The 13,971-nt window shown below is 58.5% G+C and overlaps 1 non-coding gene across 1 annotated transcript; it reads right to left on the minus strand.

Moving 5' to 3' along the window:
* Positions 1-962: 962 nt before the first annotated feature.
* Positions 963-1,081, minus strand: LOC131858647 (5S ribosomal RNA). Its single transcript, XR_009359011.1, has one exon. It is a non-coding gene; the product is annotated as a 5S ribosomal RNA (ribosomal RNA).
* Positions 1,082-13,971: the final 12,890 nt, after the last annotated feature.

The raw sequence follows: 13,971 nt of genomic DNA on the forward strand, positions 1-13,971 counted from the left end.
TTGACCGGGGTGCGCACACCTTGGCTGGGTTGCGCACCTTTTGTGCGCTCCAAGGTGCGCACGAAGTCGGAGCTCGGTTTGCCCCGGGTGCGCACCTTCGCCAGGGTGCGCACCTTGATGCGCACGCCTTGGCTGGGCTGCGCACCTTGGTGGGCGCCATGGTGCGCACCTTTCGTGCGCTCCAAGGTGCGCACGAAGTCGGAGCTCGGTTTGCCCCGGGTGCGCACCTTGGTGGGCGCCATGGTGCACTCCGAGGTGCCCAAGATTGGTGCGCACCAAGGAGCGCTCCGAAGTGCGCTCCAAGGTGCGCGCGAAGTCGAAAGTTGGGTTAATTGTCCGGTTTGCCTCGGGTGCGCACCTTGCGTGCACCTTCGCCAGGGTGGGCGCCTTGGTGCGCACACCTTGGCTGGGCTGCGCACACCTTGGCACCCGCGTTTCCTTCATTTTAAATTTTTTTTTTTTACAATCTCTCAAGTGGGAAATTCTATAATCTCAACTTTTTTTGCCTTTTCAGGAAACTTTTGAATGGAGCGCATCATTGGTGCGCTCCGAAGTGTGCTCCAAAGCTCTCTCCAGCTGCGTGCACCTGCCCCGGCCGCGCACCCGGCCCCGCCCAGCTTCGCTCACCTGTCCCGGGCGTCTGGTGCGGAACCTTAGAGTAAGAAACATCACCGTGCACCTTGGCCAACGTGCGCGACTCGACCGAGCGCGCACTGGCCGAGGTGCACACCGATTTCACCTGGGTGCGCGCGCAGCACCTCGGGCGCACCGGGGTGCGCGCACAACGCCCGGGTTGCACCGTGGCCTGTGTGCTCGGGGCGCCTCGGGTGCGCGCTCGGTGTCGCCCCCGCGCGCGCGGTAGTGCGGGCAGCGCACCCCGGCCCGGCCCGGCCCCGACGAGAACACAAACGGGCAAAAGGTTTATTCAAATAGCATTGCGACGCCCGGCGAAAAACTAAAAAAGGGTGCAACACCGGGACTTCCCGGGAGGTCACCCATCCCAGTACTACTCCGGCCCAAGCGCGCTTAACTGCGGAGTTCTGATGGGATCCGGTGCACTAACGCTGGTATGATCGCACCCGTTATGAGCTTGTCGCAGTGTGTACTTAGCAAACCGCGACCCACGTGCGAATCCACCCCGGCCACCCACCCCCGTCGAGGTGCACACCCTCCCTCGCGAAGTGCGCCCCGTTCGCCAAGTGTGAGCCCTGCCCGGGTGCGCGCACCTTGCTAGGGCGTCGGGTGTGCACCCGGCCCGGCCTACGTGCGTGCACCTGGAGGGGGCGTCGTGTGCGTGCAGTGTCCCGTCTGCAACGCGGTGCCCACACACCACCTCGGGCGCAACGACCTGCGCTCACATGTGGGCCGAGTGCACCTTGGTGCATGTTCGGGGCGCCTCGGGTGCACGCTCGATCTTGCCCCGGTGCACCAAGGCGCTCGGTTTGCCCCGGGTGCGCACTTGGTGCAAGGTGGGCACCCAAAATAGGGATCAAGCACCAAAACACAAGTTTCGGGATGCAAAATGGGACCCAAGGACCACAAATGCGTTCCAAGACCCATGATGGGTCCACGAGAACAAAAATGTGTTCCGAGACTTAATAAACAAATATTGGGTTTTAGGAGAAGAAACATGCTCTGATGCCCAAAACGAGAATCGACCCCGAAAAGGCCACAGGCCAAAAGTGGGATGCGAGACAAAAAAAAATGGGACCCGAGGACCAAAATTGGGTTCCCAGGTCGAAGACAGGGCAACCGGACAAGAAACGACCTCTAAGGCTCGAAATGAGTCCCGACGACTAAAACTTGACAAGAAGCACCCATCAGGCACCCAACTCGACACCCATGGGATGCCGACCCACCCGGGCTTCCACCTAGCACACCTTGGCACCCACCCACCCTCGCACCCAACCTCGCACCCAACTTAGCACCTTTGAACCCACATTGGCACTCACCCTGACCCTGGCACCTTGGAACCCACATTGGCACTCACCTTGACCCTGGCACCCACCTTTGCACTCACCTTGGGACCCACCCTGGCTCCCACCTCGGCACCCACCCAGACACCCACCTTGGTTCCTTGGCACCCACCTTGGATCCTTGGCACCCACCCCGACACCCACCTTGGCACGCAACTTGGCTACTTGCCACCCACCTTGGCTCCTTGACGCCCACCCCGACAACCACCCCGTGACCTACCCTGGCTAGGGTTGGTGCACACCCACCCTGGTGCCCACCTTGGCACCCACCCTATGACCCACCTTGGCACGCACCTTAGTACCCACCCCGTTACCCACCCTAGGACCCACCCCGTGACCCACCTTGGCCAGGGTGGGTGCACCCACCCTGGTGCCCACCTTGGCACCCACCCATCCTAGCACCCAGCCTGTGACCGGGCTTGGAACCCAACCTTGCACCCGCACCCGTCTTGGCCAGTGTGGGTGCGCACCCATCCTGGCACCCACGTTGTGACACACCCTTTAACCCACGCACCCTAGCACCCACGTTGGCACCCACCTTGGAACCCAACCTAGCAACTTGGCACCCACCCCGTGACCCACCTTGGCATCCACCATAGCAGTCGCCGACTTGGCACCCACCTCGGCACCCACCTTGACACTTGTGGACCCACCTTGCCACTCACCCTAGCATCGACCCATCCTAGCACCCACCCTGGCACCTTTGCACCCTAGCACTCACCCATCCTAGCACCTAACCTGTGACCCACCTTGACACTCACCCTCGCACCCACCTTGGAACCCAACCTAGCACCCACCCACCCTGACACCAACCCTAGCACCTACCCACCCTTGCACCCACCCTGTGACCCATCTTGGCACCCACCCATCCTACCACTCAACCTATCACCCACCTTCTCACCCACCTTGGCATCCACCTTAGCACCCACCCACACTGGCACCTTGGCACCCACCTCGGGCAAGGTGGGTGCACACCCACCCTGGCACCCAATTTAGAACCCACCGAGCATGTTACCCACCTTGGCACCCACATTGCAGCCCACCCTAGTACCCACCCTATGACCCACATTGGCATCCACACCCTAGCACCCAGGCACCTCGACACCCGCCTTGACACCCACCCTAGCACTGAACCTGTGACCCACCTTGGAACTCACCCTAGAACCCACCCACCCTGTGAACCACCTTGGCATCCACCTTAGCACCCACCCACCTTGGCACCCACTCTAGCACTCACCCATCCTAACACCCAACTTGTTACCCACCTTGGCACCCGCCCTCGCGTCCACCTTGAAACCCACCCTAGCACCCACCCACGCAGGAGCCCACCTTGGCACCCAACCTAACACCCACGCATCCTGGCACCCAACTTGTGACCCACCTTGGAACCCACCCTAGTACCCACCTTTGAACCCACTATATCACCAACCCACCTTGGCACCCACCCTATGACCCTCTTTGGAATCCACCCTAGCACGCACCCACCCTGGCACCCACCATGGAGCGCACCCTAGCACCCACCCACCTCGGCACGCACCTCAACACCCACCTTGGTGTGCGCACTGCGCCAACCTCTCAAAGACCCTATGTGGTGCGCTCCAAAGTGTACACCTTTGGTGCGCTCCAAGGTGCGCACCTTTGGTGCACACCGAGGTGCACACCAAAGTGTGCACCGAGGTGAGCACCAAAGTGCACTCCAGGGTGCACACCAAGGCGTGCACCTTTGGTGCGGTCAATGCAAACGAATTCGGAAGTTGGGGTCGATGTCCTAATCGCTGCTGCAGACTACACGTATGAGAATCGGACAAATAGCTTTATATAGGGGAGGTGTTGCGTTTGATGGGTCGACTCCCCTGGTTGTGTGCACTGCACCAACTTCAAAGACCCTGTCTTGTTTAAGAAGTCAAAAGTTGGGGTGGATGTCCTAATCATTGCTGCAGTCTACGCATGTATGAGAATCAGACAAATAGCTTATATAGGGGAGGTGTTGCATTCGGTGGGTTGACTCCCCTGGTTGTGCGCACTGCGCCAACCTCAAAGACCCCGCATAGCAGAAGAAGTCGGAAGTCGGATTTTGGTGAGCACCAAGGCGTGCACCTTTGGTGCGGTCAACGCAGACGAATTCAGAAGTTGGGGTGGATGTCCTAATCGTTGTTGCAGGCTACACATGTATGAGAATCAGACAAATAGCTTATATAGGGGAGGTGTTGGGTTTGATGGGTCAACTCCCTTGGTTGTGCGCATTACGCCAACCTCAAAGACCTTGTTTTCGTTAAGAAGTCAAAAGTTGGGGTCAATGTCCTAATGGCTCCTGCAGGCTACACATGTATGAGAATCGGACAAATAGCTTATATAGGGGAGGTGTTGGGTTTGATGGGTCGACTCCCCTGGTTGTGCGCATTACGTCAACCTCAAAGACCTTGTTTTCGTTAAGAAGTCAAAAGTTGGGGTCGATGTCCTAATTGCTCCTGTAGACTACACATGTATGAGAATCAGACAAATAGCTTATATAGGGGAGGTGTTGGGTTTGATGGGTTGACTCCCCTAGTTGTTCGCATTACACCAACCTCAAAGACCTTGTTTTCGTTTAGAAGCCGAAAGTTGGGGTCGATGTCCTAATTGCTCCTGCAGGCTACGCATGTATGAGAATCAGACAAATAGCTTATATAGGGGAGGTGTTGGGTTTGATGGGTCGACTCCCCTGGTTGTGCGCATTGCGCCAACCTCAAAGACCCTGCATTGCGGATGAAGTCGAAAGTCAGAGTTTGGTGTGCTACAAGGTGTGGTCGAAGGTGCTCACCTAGGTGTGCACCTTTGGAGCACAGGAAAAGTGCCCTCCAAAAGTGCGCACCTTTGGAGTGCACAAAAGTGCCCTCCAAAAGTGCGCACCTTTGGAGCGCAGAAAAGTGCCCTCCAAAAAGTGCCCTCCAAAAGTGCGCACCTTTGGAGCGCAGAAAAGTGCCCTCCAAAAAGTGCCCTCCAAAAGTGCGCACCTTTGGAGCGCAGAAAAGTGCCCTCCAAAAAGTGCCCTCCAAAAGTGCGCACCTTTGGAGCGCAGAAAAGTGCCCTCCAAAAGTGCGCACCTTTGGAGCGCAGAAAAGTGCCCTCCAAAAAGTGCCCTCCAAAAGTGCGCACCTTTGGAGCGCAGAAAAGTGCCCTCCAAAAAGTGCCCTCCAAAAGTGCGCACCTTTGGAGCGCAGAAAAGTGCCCTCCAAAAAGTGCCCTCCAAAAGTGCGCACCTTTGGAGCGCAGAAAAGTGCCCTCCAAAAAGTGCCCTCCAAAAGTGCGCACCTTTGGAGCGCAGAAAAGTGCCCTCCAAAAAGTGCCCTCCAAAAGTGCGCACCTTTGGAGCGCAGAAAAGTGCCCTCCAAAAGTGCGCACCTTTGGAGCGCACAAAAGTGCCCTCCAAAAGTGCGCACTTTTGGTGCGCACCAAGGCGCTGGTTCGGTCGTTGCAGGCGAGTTCGGAAGTTGGGGTCGATGTCCTGAGCGGAGGTGCAAACTACACAGGTGTCGGAATCGGACAAATAGCTTATATAGGGGAGGTGTATGCTTCGATGGGTCGACTCCCCAGGTTGAGCGCACCGCGCCAACCTCAAAGACCCTACGGTATGGATGAAGTCGGAAGTTGGGTCCGATGACCAATTCGATTAGTAGGTATGCTCATGAGGTCGGAATTTGGGTCCGATGACCTGCCATGTGCAGGAAGGCGAATGTTGACACTGTGCGTTGCAAGGTGCACACCAAGGCGCTGGTGCGGTCTTTTTAGTCGAGTTCGGAAGTTGGGGTCGATGTCCTGATCGGAGGTGCAAGCTACACAGGTGTGGGAATCGGACAAATAGCTTATATAGGGGAGGTGTATGCTTCGTTGGGTCGACTCCCCGGGTTGAGCGCACCGCGCCAACCTCAAAGACCCTACGGTATGGATGAAGTCGGAAGTTGGGTCCGATGACCGATTCGATATGTAGGCATACTCGCGAGGTCGGAATTTGGGTCCGATGACCTGCCACGTGCAGGAAGGCGAATGTTGGCACTGTGCGTTGCAAGGTGCGCACCAAGGCGCTGGTTCGGTCGTTGGAGGCGAGTTCGGAAGTTGGGGTCGATGTCTTGATCGGAGGTGCAAACTACACAGGTGTGGGAATCGGACAAATAGCTTATATAGGGGAGGTGTATGCTTCGTTGGGTCGACTCCCCGGGTTGAGCGCACCGCGCCAACCTCAAAGACCCTACGGTATGGATGAAGTCGGAAGTTGGGTCCGATGACCGATTCGATATGTAGGCATACTCGCGAGGTCGGAATTTGGGTCCGATGACCTGCCATGTGCAGGAAGGCGAATGTTGGGACTGTGCGTCGCAAGGTGCGCACCAAGGCGCTGGTGCCGTCGTTGCAGTCGAGTTCGGAAGTTGGGGTCGATGTCCTGGTCAGAGGTGCAAACTACACAGGTGTGGGAATCGGACAAATAGCTTATATAGGGGAGGTGTATGCTTCGATGGGTCGACTCCCTGGGTTGAGCGCACCGCGCCAACCTCAAAGACCCTACAGTATGGATGAAGTCGGAAGTTGGGTCCGATGACCGATTCGATACGTAGGCATATTGGCGAGGTCTGAATTTGTGTCCGATGACCTGCCATGCGCAGGAAGGCGGAATTTGGGTCCGATGACCGAGTTGATGGCGTGCCATGCGCAGAAAGGCGGAATTTGGGTCCGATGACCGAGTTGATGTTGATGGCCCGCCATGCACAGGAAGGCGGAATTTGGGTCCGATGACCGATTTGAAGGCGTGCCATACGCAAAAAGGCGGAGTTTGGGTCCGATGACCGAGTTGATATTGATGGCCCGCCATGCGCAGGAAGGCGGAATTTGGGTCCGATGACCTGACATACGCATGGAGTCCGACTCGGGGGCCGATGTTCGATTCGATGACTTGCATTGTGGGTAAAGTCGGAAGTTGTGGTCTTTGACCCGATTCGATGACCAGACTTCGGCTGCTTGAGAATCGGACAAATAACTTATATAGGGGAGGTAGTGTTCTCGAGCATCCTCCCCCCGTGCCCGTTTATGTCGATTGATGCTGGTGCTCGACTGGTTGGAGCGCTCGGATGCAAAAATCTTGCACCAGGATTTATCGATTGTGATGGACACGGCAAGTCTCCTGATTGCTATGCAGGAGCTCATCGTGAATCTCTATGCGGCCTTGGTATGGACTCGACCTGCGGAATGGTTCGGCAATGGTAGTCGCTCCAACACGTCCTTGCAATGGCCACAGAGGTGATTCGACTAGAGCTCCAGTCTAGCTTTTGGGTTGCTTGGCGGACTGGTATAGCCGCGATCGAGTTCCGGCCATGAACGTTTTAGATAGCTCTTGGGCTTTCTGGGACGGAAGTCGGAAGTTTGGGCTGTTGTCCGATTTGATGACCATTCTTCGGATGTGTGAGAATCGGACAAATAACTTATATAGGGGACTGTGTTGTCTCACGCAGCCCCCTCCGTGCCCCTCTATCTCGACCGATGTTGGTGCTTGAAAGGGTTGGGATCGCTCGGATTTATAAACGTGCACCACCATTTGTCGAGTGTGAGGGACGCGGCAGGTCTCCTAAATGCTATGCGGGCGCTCTCTGAGAATCTCTATCCGGCCTCGACACAGACTAGTCTTGCTGAATGGTTTGGCACTGGTAGTCGATCCAACACGTCGTTGTTGTGGCCGCCTAGGCGATTCGATTCGAGCCCCCGTCTAGCTTTTGGGTTGCTTGGCGGATTTTGCCCTATCCGCAAGTGAGCTCGGTCCCTAAACGTTCGAGAAACCCGATTGCTATGCGCCGACTCTCTTTCTTGCGAGCCTCCATCTAGCTTTTGGGTCTCTACGGAACGGAAGTCGGAATCTGGGACCGTTGTTTGATTCGACGAGGCAGACTACGGTTGTGCGAGAATCGGACAAATAACTTATATAGGGGAGGTGTTGACTGGAGCATTCTCCCCCGTGCCCCTCTAACTCGACCAATGCTGGCGCTCGAACGGTGGTAGCGCTCGGATTTTCATTGAGCGCCAGCATTGGTCGATTTAGAGGGGCATGCGAGATTCCCGAATGCTATGCGAGGGCTCTAACGGAAATGTCTATTGGTTTCGGTATGGATGCAATTGCGAGTGGTTCGGCAAAGGTAGTCGTTCCGATGCGTCCATGTCGTGGCCAAATCGATAATTCGATTTGAGCCCTCGTATAGCATTTGGGTCTCTCGATGTGATTCCGCATTCCAGTCCCTTTGGGCACTGCTTGAGCCGCATCCCAGGGGGTTCCCTTCCCAATAATCTGCCTCGCAACCCGATTGCTATGCGGTGAGGCTCCTCGGCCGCCTCGGAACTATCTGTGTATCAGACGCATCGCGGGATAAGGGGTTGGCAACGGTAGTCGCCCCAAGCGCGTCCGATGCTTGGACCATTCCGAGGCGGCCCTGAAGCCTCTTCCGTCTAGCCGTTGGGTCCTTCTCGCCGCATCCCTCGCCTCGCACCCCGATTGCTATGCGGTGAGGCTCCTCGGCCGCCTCGGAACTATCTGTGTATCGGACGCGTCGCGGGATAAGGGGTTGTCACTGGTAGTCGCCCCAAGCGCGTCCGATGCTTGGACCATTCCGAGGCGGCCCTGAAGCCTCTTCCGTCTAGCCGTTGGGTCCTTCTCGCCGCATCCCTCGCCTCGCACCCCGATTGCTATGCGGTGAGGCTCCTCGGCCGCCTCGGAACTATCTGTGTATCGGACGCGTCGCGGGATAAGGGGTTGTCATTGGTAGTCGCCCCAAGCGCGTCCGATGCTTGGACCATTCCGAGGCGGCCCTGAAGCCTCTTCCGTCTAGCCGTTGGGTCCTTCTCGCCGCATCCCTCGCCTCGCACCCCGATTGCTATGCGGTGAGGCTCCTCGGCCGCCTCGGAACTATCTGTGTATCGGACGCGTCGCGGGATAAGGGGTTGTCACTGGTAGTCGCCCCAAGCGCGTCCGATGCTTGGACCATTCCGAGGCGGCCCTGAAGCCTCTTCCGTCTAGCCGTTGGGTCCTTCTCGCCGCATCCCTCGCCTCGCACCCCGATTGCTATGCGGTGAGGCTCCTCGGCCGCCTCGGAACTATCTGTGTATCGGACGCGTCGCGGGATAAGGGGTTGTCACTGGTAGTCGCCCCAAGCGCGTTCGATGCTTGGACCATTCCGAGGCGGCCCTGAAGCCTCTTCCGTCTAGCCGTTGGGTCCTTCTCGCCGCATCCCTCGCCTCGCACCCCGATTGCTATGCGGTGAGGCTCCTCGGCCGCCTTGGAACTATCTGTGTATCGGACGCGTCGCGGGATAAGGGGTTGTCACTGGTAGTCGCCCCAAGCGCGTCCGATGCTTAGACCATTCCGAGGCGGACCCGAAGCCTCTTCCGTCTAGCCGTTGGGTCCTTCTCGCCGCATCCTTCGCCTCGCACCCCGATTGCTATGCGGTGAGGCTCCTCGGCCGCCTCGGAACTATCTGTGTATCGGACGCGTCGCGGGATAAGGGGTTGTCACTGGTAGTCGCCCCAAGCGCGTCCGATGCTTGGACCATTCCGAGGCGGACCCGAAGCCTCTTCCGTCTAGCCGTTGGGTCCTTCTCGCCGCATCCCTCGCCTCGCACCCCGATTGCTATGCGGTGAGGCTCCTCGGCCGCCTTGGAACTATCTGTGTATCGGACGCGTCGCGGGATAAGGGGTTGTCACTGGTAGTCGCCCCAAGCGCGTCCGATGCTTGGACCATTCCGAGGCGGACCCGAAGCCTCTTCCGTCTAGCCGTTGGGTCCTTCTCGCCGCATCCCTCGCCTCGCACCCCGATTGCTATGCGGTGAGGCTCCTCGGCCGCCTTGGAACTATCTGTGTATCGGACGCGTCGCGGGATAAGGGGTTGTCACTGGTAGTCGCCCCAAGCGCGTCCGATGCTTGGACCATTCCGAGGCGGACCCGAAGCCTCTTCCGTCTAGCCGTTGGGTCCTTCTCGCCGCATCCCTCGCCTCGCACCCCGATTGCTATGCGGTGAGGCTCCTCGGCCGCCTTGGAACTATCTGTGTATCGGACGCGTCGCGGGATAAGGGGTTGTCACTGGTAGTCGCCCCAAGCGCGTCCGATGCTTGGACCATTCCGAGGCGGCCCCGAAGCCTCTTCCGTGTAGCCGTTGGGTCCTTCTCGCCGCATCCCTCGCCTCGCACCCCGATTGCTATGCGGTGAGGCTCCTCGGCCGCCTTGGAACTATCTGTGTATCGGACGCGTCGCGGGATAAGGGGTTGTCACTGGTAGTCGCCCCAAGCGCGTCCGATGCTTGGACCATTCCGAGGCGGCCCCGAAGCCTCTTCCGTGTAGCCGTTGGGTCCTTCTCGCCGCATCCCTCGCCTCGCACCCCGATTGCTATGCGGTGAGGCTCCTCGGCCGCCTTGGAACTATCTGTGTATCGGACGCGTCGCGGGATAAGGGGTTGTCACTGGTAGTCGCCCCAAGCGCGTCCGATGCTTGGACCATTCCGAGGCGGACCTGAAGCCTCTTCCCTCTAGCCGTTGGGGCTTTCTCGCCGCATCCCTCGCCTCGCACCCTGATTGCTATGCTGTGAGGCTCCTCGGCCGCCTTGGAACTATCTGTGTATCGGACGCATCGCGGGATAAGGGGTTGGCAGTGGTAGTCGCCCCAAGCGCATCCGATGCTTGGACCATTCCGAGGCGGCCCTGCAGCCTCTTCCGTCTAGCCGTTGGGGCCATCTCGCCGCATCCCCCACCTCGCACCACGATTGCTATGCGGTGAGGCTCCTTGGCCGCCTCGGAACTATCTGTGTATCGGACGCATCGCGGGATAAGGGGTTGTCACTGGTAGTCGCCCCAAGCGCGTCCGATGCTTGGACTATTCCGAGGCGGCCCTGCAGCCTCTTCCGTCTAGCCGTTGGGGCCATCTCGCTGCATCCCCCACCTCCTCGGCCGCCTCGGAACTATCTGTGTATCGAACGCATCGCGGGATAAGGGGTTGGCAGTGGTAGTCGCCCCAAGCGCGTCCGATGCTTGGACTATTCCGAGGCAGCCCTGCAGCCTCTTCCGTCTAGCCTTTGGGGCCATCTCGCCGCATCCCTCGCCTCGCACCCCGATTGCTATGCGGTGAGGCTCCTCGGCCGCCTGGGAACTATCTTCGTATCGGACGCATCGCGGGATAAGGGGTTGTCACTGGTAGTCGCCCCAAGCGCGTCCGATGCTTGGACTATTCCGAGGCGGCCCTGTGGCCTCTTCCGTCTAGCCGTTGGGGCCATCTCGCCGCATCCCCCACCTCGCACCCCGATTGCTATGCGGTGAGGCTCTTCGGCCGCCTTGGAACTATCTTCGTATCGGACGCATTGCGGGATAAGGGGTTGTCACTGGTAGTGGCCCCAAGCGCGTCCGATGCTTGGACTATTCCGAGGCGGCCCTGCAGCCTCTTCCGTCTAGCCGTTGGGGCCATCTCGCCGCATCCCCCACCTCGCACCCCGATTGCTATGCGGTGAGGCTCCTCGGCCGCCTTGGAACTATCTTCGTATCGGACGCATCGCGGGATAAGGGGTTGTCACTGGTAGTCGCCCCAAGCGCGTCCGATGCTTGGACTATTCCGACGCGGCCCTGTGGCCTCTTCCGTCTAGCCGTTGGGGCCATCTCGCCGCATCCCCCACCTCGCACCCCGATTGCTATGCGGTGAGGCTCCTCGGCCGCCTTGGAACCATCTTCGTATCGGACGCATCGCGGGATAGGGGGCTGTCACTGGTAGTCGCCCTAAGCGTGTCCGATGCTTGGACCATTCCTAGGCGGCCCTGAAGCCTCTTCCGTCTAGCCGTTGGGGCCTTCCCGCCCCATCCCTCGCCTCGCACCCCCGATTGCTATGCGGTGAGGCTCCTCGGCCGCCTTGGAACCATCTGTGTATCGGACGCATCGCGGGATAAGGGGTTGGCACTGGCAGTCGCCCCAAGCGCGTCCGATGCTTGGACCATTCCGAGGTGGCCCTGAAGCCTCTTCCGTCTAGCCGTTGGGGCCTTCCCGCCCCATCCCTCGCCTCGCACCCCGATTGATATGCGGTGAGGCTCCTCGGCCGCCTTGGAACTATCTGTGTATCGGACGCATCGCGGGATAAGGGGTTGGCACTGGTAGTCGTCCCAATCGCATCCGATGCTTGGACCATTCCGAGGCGGCCCTGCAGCCTCTTCCGTTTAGCCGTCGGGGCCTTCCCGCCGCATCCCTCGCCTCGCATCCCGATTCCTATGCGGTGAGTCTTCTCGGCCGCCGCGGAACTATACCTGTTATTGCTACTGCATCCTTCGGCTGGTAACCTCCTCTGCCGCCTTGGAACGTTCTCTTTGTCGGACGCGTCGCGGGATAAGGGGTTGGCACTGGTAGTCGCCCCAAGCGCGCCCGATGCATAGACCGCTCCGAGTCGACCTTGCTTTCAGCCTCTCACATGCATAGACCTCTCTGAGTCGACCCTGCAGCCTCTCACGTTTAGCCTTTGGAATCTCGCCTCACAACATGATTGCTATCCTTGATGCATCCCTTGCCTCGAGCCCTGATTGCTTTCTTGGCTGCATCCCTCCTCTCCTCACAGCCCGGTTGTCATCACTGCTTCATCCGTCGCTTCATGCATTCTGGCTGCTGGGCCCTTCCCACCGCACACCTCGATTGCTATCTCTTCTGCATCACACACCCCGATTGCTATCTCTGCTACATCCCTCGGCTCTCACTTCTGCATCCTTCGCCTCACACCTCGATTGCTATCAATGCTGCATCCGTAACCTCACACCCCGATTGCTATGCGGGGAGGCTCCTTGGCCGCCTTGGAAATTTCTGTGTGTCGGACGCACCGCGGGATAAGGGGTTGGCACTGGTAGTCGCCCCAAGTGCGCCCGATTCTTAGACCGCTTCGAGGTGACCTCGTAGCCTCTTTCGTCCAGGCTTCCTGCCTTCAACGCCCTTTTTACACCTCGATTGCTATGCGCGGGCTCGTTGGCGTCTATCACCTCTCTGCGAAGAGTGGCACGATGATTGTTGGGGTAAATCGTAGCAGTCCGATCTCTGGCCTTGGGCCATTGTGAGGGCTGATCGATTTCCTGTGCGCATCTCGTGTTCGCCCAGTAACAGACTCGACGACTTGTAATCGGTCTTGTTCCCGATTGTTCCTGGAGGTAGTCTTCGGAACTCTTGGATTTGACCTGTCACTCGAACTGTCCTCTTCCGAGGATGCTTGTGTGTGTGTGCTTGTGCCATTTCCTTGGCGGTATTAACGAGATATTAAAGAGCGGAGTGAGCGCCTCGCCCAGCTATGTTTGGGGCTCTCACTCCCTTACCCGGTGTGCGACCGCTTTGCACGTAGGTTGCGGAGCATCGCGACTCTTTCGATGTTTGGCGGTTGTCTTCCGGTGATGCGTTGGTCCCGAAGTGCACGTTACTAGCATTTCTGCCATTGTTCTCGATCTTTGGCACGTTCCTTCGTTGCAATTGGATATATATCTCCGTTTATACGCGCAGGCTTCTCCCGCCTATTCAGCGCTGTCCCACTCTCAGCACTCTCGTGGTCTCCTTGGCTTCTCTCTCCCGTGAGCGAGCTCTCTTCTCGAGTCTTTTCCATGTCCCATGGAGGTTGCCTTGCGAAATTCGGGCACACAAACGTGACCGGATAAGAGCGGAATTGCCTATGAGGAGAAGCTCACCTTAGGGAGCAGCAATGCCGAGTGTTTCGACAGAGGGTAGAGGGGGCGTTGTTTGGGCGGTTGCACAAAAGAGTGCTACGTTTGCACTGAAGGTTGCTTCTTCGTCTCCGACGAACTCTTCGAGGCAAAAAAGCTTGTTTACGGGGTCGAGGTGGGACTGTTCGTGCGAGTTGCGCCACCAAAAGTGCGTAGGGGGCATATACCTGGGAAATGGATGTCTCTGAGTGGCCTTACTCGGTCGCGTGCACGGTGCATTCTCTAACGGCAGGACTGTCGCGAGCATGTGCGGTTCGGATGTTTTCGGGT

The sequence above is a fragment of the Cryptomeria japonica genome, chromosome 9 (assembly GCF_030272615.1).
Source record: "Cryptomeria japonica chromosome 9, Sugi_1.0, whole genome shotgun sequence".
Taxonomy (NCBI): domain Eukaryota; kingdom Viridiplantae; phylum Streptophyta; class Pinopsida; order Cupressales; family Cupressaceae; genus Cryptomeria; species Cryptomeria japonica.